The following is an 11,286-nucleotide window of genomic DNA, read 5'->3' as shown; positions in this document are numbered from 1 at the left end:
TAAAATCAGGAAGCAAGGGCCTCTGCAATCTAATCAGATTGTCCAGTACTCTCTAGAAATAAAATTGTATTGATTATCGTATTATCGTATTGATTTATTACTTCTTCTTTTTCCTTTGTATGTGGAAAGTTGGAAAGATGTCAAACAAAGCAAGGAGTCCTGCAGTGGTGACTGATAAGGTTCTGAATTTAATTTAATTAATCATGTTTCGGCAGTGTGTTTATAAGCAGTAGTCTAAGGCGAAACTTCAGATAAACTTGTATTATGAAACAAAATAGAAGAAACACTATCAAACAGGACAAAGAACCACAACAGGAAACAGGCTTCACATGCGTCAAGAAGTCAATAAACAAATAACCTTTTTTCATGTTCCAGATCAACAGCGAATAGTTGACTTCTGTGACTCAAAAATCAACGATTCAGTTGCAGACTGGACAGATTTTATTCATATTTTCATAATGGAAGAATTCATATTTAAAAGACAAGTTTGACTATTGCTGAAAACCTCTGCTTAAACTTGTGTAATCTTTTAGATCAAACTTTTTTTTAGTGTAGCAGGATGGAACCATACGGTTAATTCTCCTTGGTTGAAAGCTACTTATGTTATTAGTTGATATTGTTAGTAATTGTTGTTGCTTCCCTCTTTTTTCTTTTTATTATTATGTTTAATGTTCTCACTTTTTTGTCTGTCTATCTATTCTATTCTGTCCATCCCTATAGACACCTTCACAGTTTGTAAACAAACCGAATTATTGCCTTAATCGGACTATAACAGGAGAATTTAAGTGCATGTAAACACGTTACTCCGATTAGTTGTCATTGTCCGATTGAGACACCCAGATAATGCGATTAAATCGGACTTTTCAATCGGATGATGCGTGTGCGCATGCTCCACGACCGCTGCGCTGGCGTGTGACCCCGGAACAAACACGTCCAAGAAAGCCGATCTTAAAGTAAGAAGAGAAACGTGGCCGTCTGAGGGATAGCGCGGATCTCACCTGTATTTTGAGGGCGGGGCTTAGCGAAACATCTCAACCCCGGTTAGCGTATTTCAACAGACTTTTTTTTTTTGGCAAGAATGGAAACGCATATTTCAGATAATATACTAATACACTCACTCCCCGAAAATGTGAGTGTTATTTTGAAAAGTTGACTCTGACTGATGGGACTTCAACTACCCCTACACAACCACTCACTGGATGGACGAATTGACCAAAGGAGGAGGACGAAGTCTGGTCTATTGTTTTTAAGTGAAGCTTCTCCAACAAAGATATTACAAGAAGTAAGTGGAACCACTGTATAGGGTGAGGTAGTAAATGCAACTTCTGCTTGAACACGCCTGAAACATGCAACTAAAGTTGCCTTAGCAAGCCTAGCGGTTAGCAAATAATGATTAACGTGATGTAATTTCAGTCCTAATTTAGTCTAACCCATAACGTTATCCAGGCTGAATCTGATGATGAATTACATATTAATCTTATGAAGTGTGCGTTGTGACATCACAGTGACGTCAGCCATGAAGGGGTCTCTGAGCTTGATTTTTATGTTTTATTATCGTTATTATCATTATTAAAAAAAAAACGAATTCCGAATGAAAATTTCCAAAAAAAAAGAAAGGCAACGATTTTGTGTCCCAGGAGAGCACACAGAATTTTTGTGTCCTCTGGAAATGCTCTTTACTGTGTTTGAATATGTAATATGTTAGATGCTCATGTTTAATTTATAAAACAAATGCAATGCATTTCATGTTCAGAGGTGACGAAGGTCAGGGGTAAACAGAGGCTTGTCTTGTGTGCTAATGATCAACATCGAACCATTGTGTAATCCTATTTATAAATTAAAAAAAAAATAATAAATAAATGCACGTATGCAGTTTGCTACAGTAACTGCATGCATGAGTTCCCACTGGGGGACATGTGTGCATTCCCTGCATAAGTAGATGGCTGTAATGTACAATTCTGTTTAACATCCATAAGAGGTAGATGACCCGGGGGATTTATCTCCTAAAAGCTTTGAGTTGGTCCTGAAGCATAAAATGACTTGTAAATATGCCAGCAGCACTTACCATATGCTCAGAATAAAAAAAAACACAGCAAACAACTGGGGGTTTATCTTCTCTGGAGATTTCTGCATGTTTGTAAACTCCTACGTGCATTTCTGTCAAACTGACTGTGCAGCCTGAGTGATTAGACGGACAAATAATAACACCTCAGTAGTAAAATGCTGGCATCACTCAAATCAGGCATAACATTATGACCACCTTTCTATGTACGTCTCCCTTGTGGTTCCAAAACAGCTGTGACTCATCAGATAATGGACATGGGCCTTCTGATGGTGTCCTGTGGTGTCTGGCAACAGGATGTTGTTAAGTGGGGGATCTTTGGATCCTATGAGTTGAGGGGAGAGGCCTTAGTGGATCAGGCTTGTTCCAGTGCGTCCCACAGATACTTGATCAGTTTGGGATTTAGTGAATTTGGACTCCAGGTCAACGCCTTGTGCTGTTTTTCATGTTTTTTTAGTGGTCCCTAGTTGTTCTGTGGCTGCATCCTTCTGGGGACTGTTGTGTTTACTTGTGGAGAGAGATGATGAAGGGCGAAGAAAGAAAGGGGAAAGAAAGCAAACTATGACAAAGTAGAGGCGAAGAGAAGTGCAGAGGTGAAGGATGAGCAGCAAACTTGTCATAGCTTAGTCATTTCTGGACACACAGGGTCGGGCGAACATGGCAAACACACATTAAAACACACACAAACACGCACAGTTAGGACTCTCTGTCACCCCTGGCACACTTTTGTGAATTGTACAATGACAAAACGCACCGAGACCAAGTAAAACAGCACTGTCTGTCTCTGTCCGTGTACTTGACTGCACCTCAGTGGCTGCCTTTTCCCCCCTTCACGTGTTTTGTCTGGAATCAAGTCCCATAATGCAATTCCTTCCCCATGTCGCCCTCCGCAGAAACACCGATTTTGAAAAGGTCTCTCCCACAGCGTTGGGAAAAGACGACGCGTCGAACGTGGCGGTGTCTAATTCCACCCTGTAACTCAGAACACAGTATGAAGGATATTAAAAATGAAACGCGGTACATCGACACGTCCGCCGTCATGCAACGATTTCTCTGACGTCTACAGAAACTGCAGCTACCACTTTTAAACATGTATGCTAATGATTAAATGATCGCTCATGGGAAAGGGTGAATATGTTCCCCCCCCCTGCTCCCTGTCACATTTTCCATCTTGTCATTTCTTCATGTGTGCATTGTGAATTTCTTTGAGACGGCACCATAATCTTCAAGACAGAATCCTGCCCTTAACCTAAACAGTTTTCACTGTTTGAGCATGTAAGACGCCCCCAAAACACTCGTATTACAATTAACAACCATAGATTTGGTTTACCTTATTATTTGACCTAGTAGTGGAAGCACAGGATCAAGGAGTGTAAAATTTTGAAATGACCCATCCCTCCACCCCCATCTCCTCTACACTGTCTCTATAACTACCTCCCCTAGTTTTCTCTTTTGCTCCTGTCTTCGTAGCTGCTGTCTCATAAATAAAAACCCATGCCGGCATTCACTAAAACAGTTGATGCTGCCCAACACAACCGCTAAAGAGTTCTCCTCATAACTATGTTAATAATGTTAAATATTAGTATCAAAGTGCTTGGTCAGACCAAAAACAAGCCCACTGCTCACATCCATGATTTGATCTTCTAGTGTTAGAGTGAAACAGTTGAAAGTTTCCCTGTAAGATTAAGAACAGAGACATCCTCAGGTACTGTAGCTACATGGAGAATGCTGATCGAATGACCACAAAAATGGTGCCAAGTCTTGATGACGTTGACACAAGTACAAATACAACGTGTCGTATGGCTTATCATCGTCTTAAATCTCACTGGGTGCTGGAATGTTGAGGCCGCCGGAAAAAGACACATTTCCAGTTGACTTATTCCGTCATATAATAAACAACTGGAGTCATTCATGCGGCAGACCAGTATTTCAAACAACAACAAGATGGATAACAGTCCAGCTTTTTTAATCTCGTACGTAATGTGCGCGCTACTTCGGCTTCAGATAAGATGGCGCTATCCCTCCCTCAGGTGGTTCTTCCACCAGCTCTGTTTACCCTTTTCTTCTGTGACCAACCTCCTTGGCTGTCGAGGTCATACACCAGCAAAGCAGTCGAGGAACATGTGCACAAGCGTTGTCTTAAATTGTCCAGTTAAAGTCAGATTAAGGCAATACTTTGTTTTTTTCATGTGCATGTGAACGTACTGACTGATGCAGTGTCTGGCTGTGTGCACGCACTTTACCTCACATTTACATAGCGTGTGCATGTGCACATATACTGGCTGGGTGATAATAAATTCACGTTAGCTGTGATAAGCAGTTTTTATGTTTGTGTGGGGTCGAATTTGTGTGTAAGCTGGCAATGATTAAATAGCAGAGGGTATTAGAGTGTGTGTGTGTGTGTGTGTGTTTGTGTGTATGCATGCAGCTATAATTAAATCATCAACCAGTTTGAAGGCTCTTTTATAAATGTCAGAAAATATAAGTCAGTTTTTCTACTTGGGGGTTTTGCTTGTCTGGTGGGGCATTCGTCTTCTTCTACAACAGAGAGAGACTGTGTGTGTGTGTGTCTGTGATTCAAGGAGAGAGAGGAGGAAAGATGAAGTTGTTGAATGTGAATGTGCAGCATTTAAAAATGTGTTAGCTCCGCCCTGTTCCTAGTCTGGTTTGTACTTATTTCTGTTCTTTGTCATTTCTTTGTCTTTCTTTCCCTGCTTTTTAAAGTTGAGACTTTCAGTCCACCACTTGTGCATTCAGTCTCCCAGTTCTTTGTTAGAGATTTTTGTGTCATAGGAGGGAAGACAGAAGTTGATAAAGCCTTGCAGAGAGAAGTTAAGGTAATACAGCACTCAGCACAAAAGAACAACGATGAGACAGTGTCTGTACTTGAGATTAAATGAGCTCTGTTACATTCAGCAGTCTGGTCACCATCCTTTTGTTATCAGGGGCCTCTGATTCTTTGAAGTGTCCTCTGCCTCCCTGTTAATGAACATCAGCTTCAAGCCGAGGACGCGGATCATGTTAAATATGAGTGCTGTATAAATACTTACGAGAAAAGACAACAAATCCTAAAGATCCTGGAATTTGGAGGTGGAGTTACATCACCTCTGTTGGTAGATACCATAGACTGTATATAAATATGGACAATGCATCCCCACTTCCTTGCATTGGCCAAACTGATGCTAGCTTTCTGGGCATACAGGCGGCGCCATCTTGGACCCTGAGTCTGATCAGTATTGTCTGAGAGTGGAGCCACATGGAGCTGCATCATCCAAGAAAACTGTTGACACTTGGGTCTGCATATAGTATTATATTAACCACCTAATGTGACAGACAGAACCCCGGGAACCACTTCTTTGATGTGTATTTTAGATAGATAGATAGATAGATAGATAGATAGATAGATAGATAGATAGATAGATAGATAGATAGATAGATATTTAAAAAGAAATGGGGTTTTATGGCCTGAGATCTAGTTTTAATTTTGCCTTAGTCCCACCCACTAACATGGAGGAGGTGGAGCTTATGACCTATACCACAACCTGTCACCAGGTGGAGCTCTACTTGCTCTGGCTGCACTTTTGAGGAGCTGTTCCGTTTTCCATCTTTATTCACCGTCTCTGATAGAAACCAACCACTTCTAATAAGGAGAACACCCACATGCCTTGTTGATGCTCTAACATTTTCCTGCTTGTCAAAGCTGCTCCGATCTTTACACGTGTTCATTACTTCCTCACCCAACACCGTTCAATAAATGTCAGGCATCTCTGACACGTAGTGCTTTGTCATGAAATAATTCTCTTTACCAGAGTGACAATAATATTGTGGTGCTTTGGTTTATACACTTTATTCAGACATGGCCTAGAAACACGAGCCCTATATGCAGTGGTATGTCGTCCCTCACACGTAAACTATTATGAAAACCAGATGCTCTATATATATATATATTTATGGCCACTTCAGCCTTGATTGCCTGTTTCTCTAGTCCTAAAAATGCTCCCTCTTGTACCAAGAATGAATTCATTATGTAATGTAATTAATTTAGCCCATGAACCAGAGGGTTTGAACTTGGCACATGTGCCACATGCTCAGACGTCCTTGAGCAAGACACTGAATACTGAGTTGTTTCCAGTGGTTAGCACTGGTGTGTGAAAGTGTGAACGGATGGGTAGATGTTTCACTGCACTGTTCACCTTTGGAGAAGTCGGGATGACAAACTAGGGACTTAGATGGTCGGTCTGTCGCTGATTGCTGTCATCATTTTGATGACCCAGACGCTACGCACCAAATTTAACGTTGTGTCACAGCGACGCAGACCGTGAGAGCTGTGATTGCACACAATATAGAAAAAATATAAAAAAATAATAAAGTCTGAGTAAGCTGTGCTTGTTTTCTGCAGATATCATTCACATCCCCTCCCCATGCTCTCAACCTTGAGTAGATTTGTGACACATGTTCCATTCTCAGCCGCTCTTCTTCAACTATTACTTCTGCATCGTGCATCTGGTGTGTGCTCGCTTGTCATTTTTGACAGGCATCCAACGTGTTGTCAGCAGGTTTGCAGCCCTCCCATCCCTCACCGCTATGATTAGAATGGATGCAGCATCAGTGTGCTTCATTTCTGTCGCATCAAATCTGGCTTGAGTGGCGGTTGTATATTTTTTTCAGTACACATTCAATGGCATCAATGTTTACTGACGGGCTGTAATTAATTGATAAGGCAAAAGTAAACATGCCAAATTTGGGAACTTTTCAAATCCCACTCTGGCCTGGCGATGTAGAGCTGCAGAGAATTACTGCATTTTAAAATTCCTCCAAAGGAGCCAAAGGTGTTAGTTTTGGCTTCAACTGTGGAGATGTTTCTGAAACACTTCCGACTTTAGGGGTTGATGGTAGATGCATATTAGTCTGAGGAAATGCTCGTCAGGATTTTAAATTCAAAATACATTTTTTAACAGTTTAGGGAGAAACGGCTCAACTCAACTTTACCCGTAAAGCACTTTAAAAACAACGCAGTTGGGCAAAGTGCTGGCCACAGACATGAGAAAAGATAAAATGCACAAAAAAAGAATTAAACCAAGTAAAAGAATTAGAAACACAATTAAAATCATAGAAAGAATTAAACAATAAAAAACAATAATTACCAACATCTCAAACTAAGTTAAAAGCCAAAGACAAAAAAAATGTTTTGAACTTAAGGACTTAAGAACAAGAAGTGGGTCAGGTTGCCATGATGTACAAAGACAGGTTGTTCCAGTTTCCCATTTGTCTTTGGGACAAAGTCAGAGACTGATCGATCTGCCGACCCAAGAAACTACACTTGAAAACAAATAACATAATTTTAAAATCGTTTGAAAATGTACCAGGAGGCAATGAATTACCGCCAAATTTGTGGTAATAGTGCTCTTGTTTTTTGGCACTAGTCTAAAGTTGAACAAGTGACGTCCAGCTAAGTCCAACGTAAAGCACACTTCAGTAATCTAACCGAGTTGTGATAAAAAAAAGCCTGCATCAAAATCTCAAAAGTGATGCAGAGAAAGTAGAACATGTAATAGAAAGAGCTAAATATTTCAACTGGTAACACTTGAACAACCAAACTGTCCACACTGTTGGATGATTGTTCCTCATTCCTCGTTAACATTATATTAACTACCTGAAATGACAGAAACCATCCTTTAAATAAATGATTAATTTTGTATATTTTAGTGTTTAAGTTTGGCCCAAGTCCCGCCCACTAGCATGGAAGAGGTGGCGCTTATGACCTATTCTGCAGTCAGCAACTAGGGGGAGCTCTACTTGCTTTAGAGGATTCAAAAAGAATTTATTTATGCTCCCAGTCACAATTAGCACAGCTCTCCACTCTGTACGCTTTTGTGTTTCATAGTTTTCTTCCTCTTTTATTCTTTCCTCTATTTCATCGTGTAGCAGCTTCATTGTTCTGCTCTGTTTATTTTCCTCAAGAGTGATTGATGAGAGGTTCTGCTCTCGCTAATCTCCAAGTGTTGTAAAACGTACGAGCACCGAAGCTGTTCATACAGACTGCTCGTCTGTATTCGAGATAGAACCAATGTCATGCTTTTGTCATTTAATTGAGACGTGAGTACATTGGACTTACGAGCTGAGCTAAAATACGGAGAGAATATTAGCATGGAAGGAGGTGGAAACGAGCCAGAGGAAAGGGAAAACTAATTCAACAGCCCAAAGCTGAGTTGTAGGCTTTTGCAAATTGGCTTGTTTTAACAATTCACTTCATTCTAATTCATGAAAAGAATCACAAAGCTTTTTTTTTTTTTTTTTTCCCCTCTCTTAGCTCCAGAGTAATTAATGAAAGGTCCCGACTACTGATTAAGTTTAGCTGGAGCGAAGTAAAGAGGGAGGACAGGCGCTAAGCTCTGAGCTGCTTATTTCCATTAAACCTAAATCTAAAACACTGCTCACCCTGCACTAAACGTATTGTCAAATCTACTGTGCCAGAGTCAAATCTTTAGACACACGTATGAGCACGGGAAGAATCACACACACGCACACACACACAAAAACACACTCATGCACCATCAGACGCAGATTAAGATGCAGGCTGAAGTTGATAAATACGCGCGGCCGTTTTAAATTGCTCCTTTTTATTGAATGACTAACCGGGTTGCTAATTTGGTGTGACATAATTAATTACAGCCAATTAGGTAAACAGATGGGACGGGGTGCACGGAGAGGAAATGAGCGCGAGGATCATTAACTTGTGTGGGTGGCTGTATTGGGCTGCACGACGGGGCCACCAAGTAGCCGTGGAGAGGCTTAGTTTAGTGTGAGCGCAAGCAAAATAGAGACGTAAACAGATGAAGACAGAGGCGAAGGTTGGGTTGCAGCGTTTAGACGCTAATTTCCAAAGCGAATTTTGCGTTTCGCATCATCTGCTTCTGCCTTTTGTTGGAAGAAGAAGAAAAATGCTCTGTTTAATCAGTCATACACAACCGGGCGTAACATCACGACCGCCGACAGGAGAAATACATTGACTGTCTTGTGGCAACGCAACGATCTGCTGCGAAACCCACCTAGATCAGACCAGGTACCCCCATCCCATAGCAATGACACTCCTTGATGGCAGCAGCCATTTCAAGCAGGATGCAGCCACAAAAATGACAAGCTTGTACTTTGTACTTTGCATATACCAGTTTTTGTCAGACTCTGCTATGATTTATTTGTAACAATGTAACCTCTTCAAATTTTAAATGCAATTTTATGTATATTTTTTTATCTTGTCTCTGTCTCCTTGCAGCTGTCACTTTGTGGGAGCAACAGCAACAAAGCAATTTCCTTTTCAAAGATTAATAAAGTGTTCTGATTCTGACCTCCGTCTCCTGGCTTTTTAAATGAAAATGATTTCCACGTGACTCGCCGGAAGCGCTCGGCTCCGAGCTCAACCCGAGGAAAACTAGGCACAATGAACGTGAGATAGTGACTTAAATAAATAAATAAAAATAATAAAATAAAAGGGGGCTAAAAAACATGTTGATGCTAATAATTCCAGACAAACCAATGACTAAAACATAATGTGTCCCTGCTTTCCAAAAGCTGGCCTGGCGCCTCTCCTCCTCACTGCTTCACATGCCGACTGAAGTTATGCATGAGCCCAATGCAACAGAGAGCCCGTGTTATCAGGCTGATGCATAATCAATAGGACAAGCACTCTCCAAATAGGGTTTTAACTTTTATTGAGCTCACTGAGGAATGAGTGGCCCGCTCGGCATGTGCGTGCACCGCTCGGCTCCCACAGACCTAACTGCATTTCGTCTGGGATTCGGGCAATTTTTAGTGCTGACTTCTGCTCACTGTGATGAAAACGGTGGGTAAGAGAGTGTATCGGGCCCCGATCGATACATGACAGAGGCCTTAAAACAGAGAAATCAATCCGCCTGTGCCTTTAAAGCTGAACGGGCCTCTTCAAGGAGAAATGAAATATGCTGATTAAAAACGTACCCGAGAATAGAAATGTATGATTTCTCCTTAATGTATTCTTTGCTGAAAATGCAGCATCCAGCATTTTGTGGGTCTGATATTGGATTTCTTTAAATTTAGATATTTATCAAGGGAAAAAAAATAAAAAAAAGACCTCACTCCCGCTGCTGATTGTCATATTTGAGCAGAATCCAGACTTCCTGAACTAAGATTGAGCCTGATGTTGAGAACTATTTATCTTGCCTGAACTTATTTTCCCTCATCCGCATCAATCCAGACCAGACCACTTATTGCAAACCCACACATTTAAAAAGGCTGAGAGCCTCATCTAGACAAAGATGTTGTCTGGCCACCGACTCTAATGCTGGAACTCCATTTGTTCTAATTGAAACACAAAAGATAGTATATACATTGTCATTGTACACAATTTTCTATTTATGTATTTATTATTATTTTGAGGATGTCACTTCAAATTATAGCAAAAGCTAGTTCTCAAAATCAGGGAGCAAAAGACTGCTTCTAATAATTATCATGATGATGACTGAATACTAATTATGAACCTGGAGTAGCTCTGCAGGCCCGTAAATACTATCTTTACAACCAAGCATCGGTAATTATAATCCAATAACATGAAAGATGAAGATCTACAATTGTACATAACAATAATTTTTTCTTTAAATGTGTAAATGTAGATCTCAATGAAGTCACATTAGGCCTCTTCTTCGTGGTATCTAATGAAGCGCTCATGCTCAGCGTCAGTGTCAGCGCTATGGTGGCGCATTTGAGGGCTGTGAACCCCCTAGCGGTCATCGATGCCCCCCACCACTGACAATGGTGTGGCCAAAAACAATATCCCCTTTAGTTATTCTTTTAATATTAAATTACATTTGATTTTGCTCTCTAAACGTGAGCCTTGAGCCTTGCCGTGAACAGTGGCACCGTCCGTGCCATCTCCCCTAAACAGTGGCATTTCCAGTTACATCACGTTTTGAGCTCGCTGTCTCTGAACTTTACCCCTCCCCTTTCCGTGTTAAACTGTGCATACGTAGCCTCCTAAGTGACATGATATGGAAATCAATGACAACAACAAAAAAATGAAATTAGCTAATAATAATTAACAATTATAATTGATAATGTTTCTGCTGTGTTGGACTATGATGTCGGCACTGCGTTGAAATATTTCTCAAAGTGTCCCCCCTTCGATGACCCACTGCCCCCCTCAGTAGATCTGCTCTGGCGCCGACTCTGCTCAGCATTTGTATGCAGAGAGG

Source organism: Mugil cephalus, chromosome 5 (assembly GCF_022458985.1).
Source record: "Mugil cephalus isolate CIBA_MC_2020 chromosome 5, CIBA_Mcephalus_1.1, whole genome shotgun sequence".
In the NCBI taxonomy this organism is placed as follows: Eukaryota; Metazoa; Chordata; class Actinopteri; order Mugiliformes; family Mugilidae; genus Mugil; species Mugil cephalus.
Note: the sequence above shows the minus strand (reverse complement) of the source record.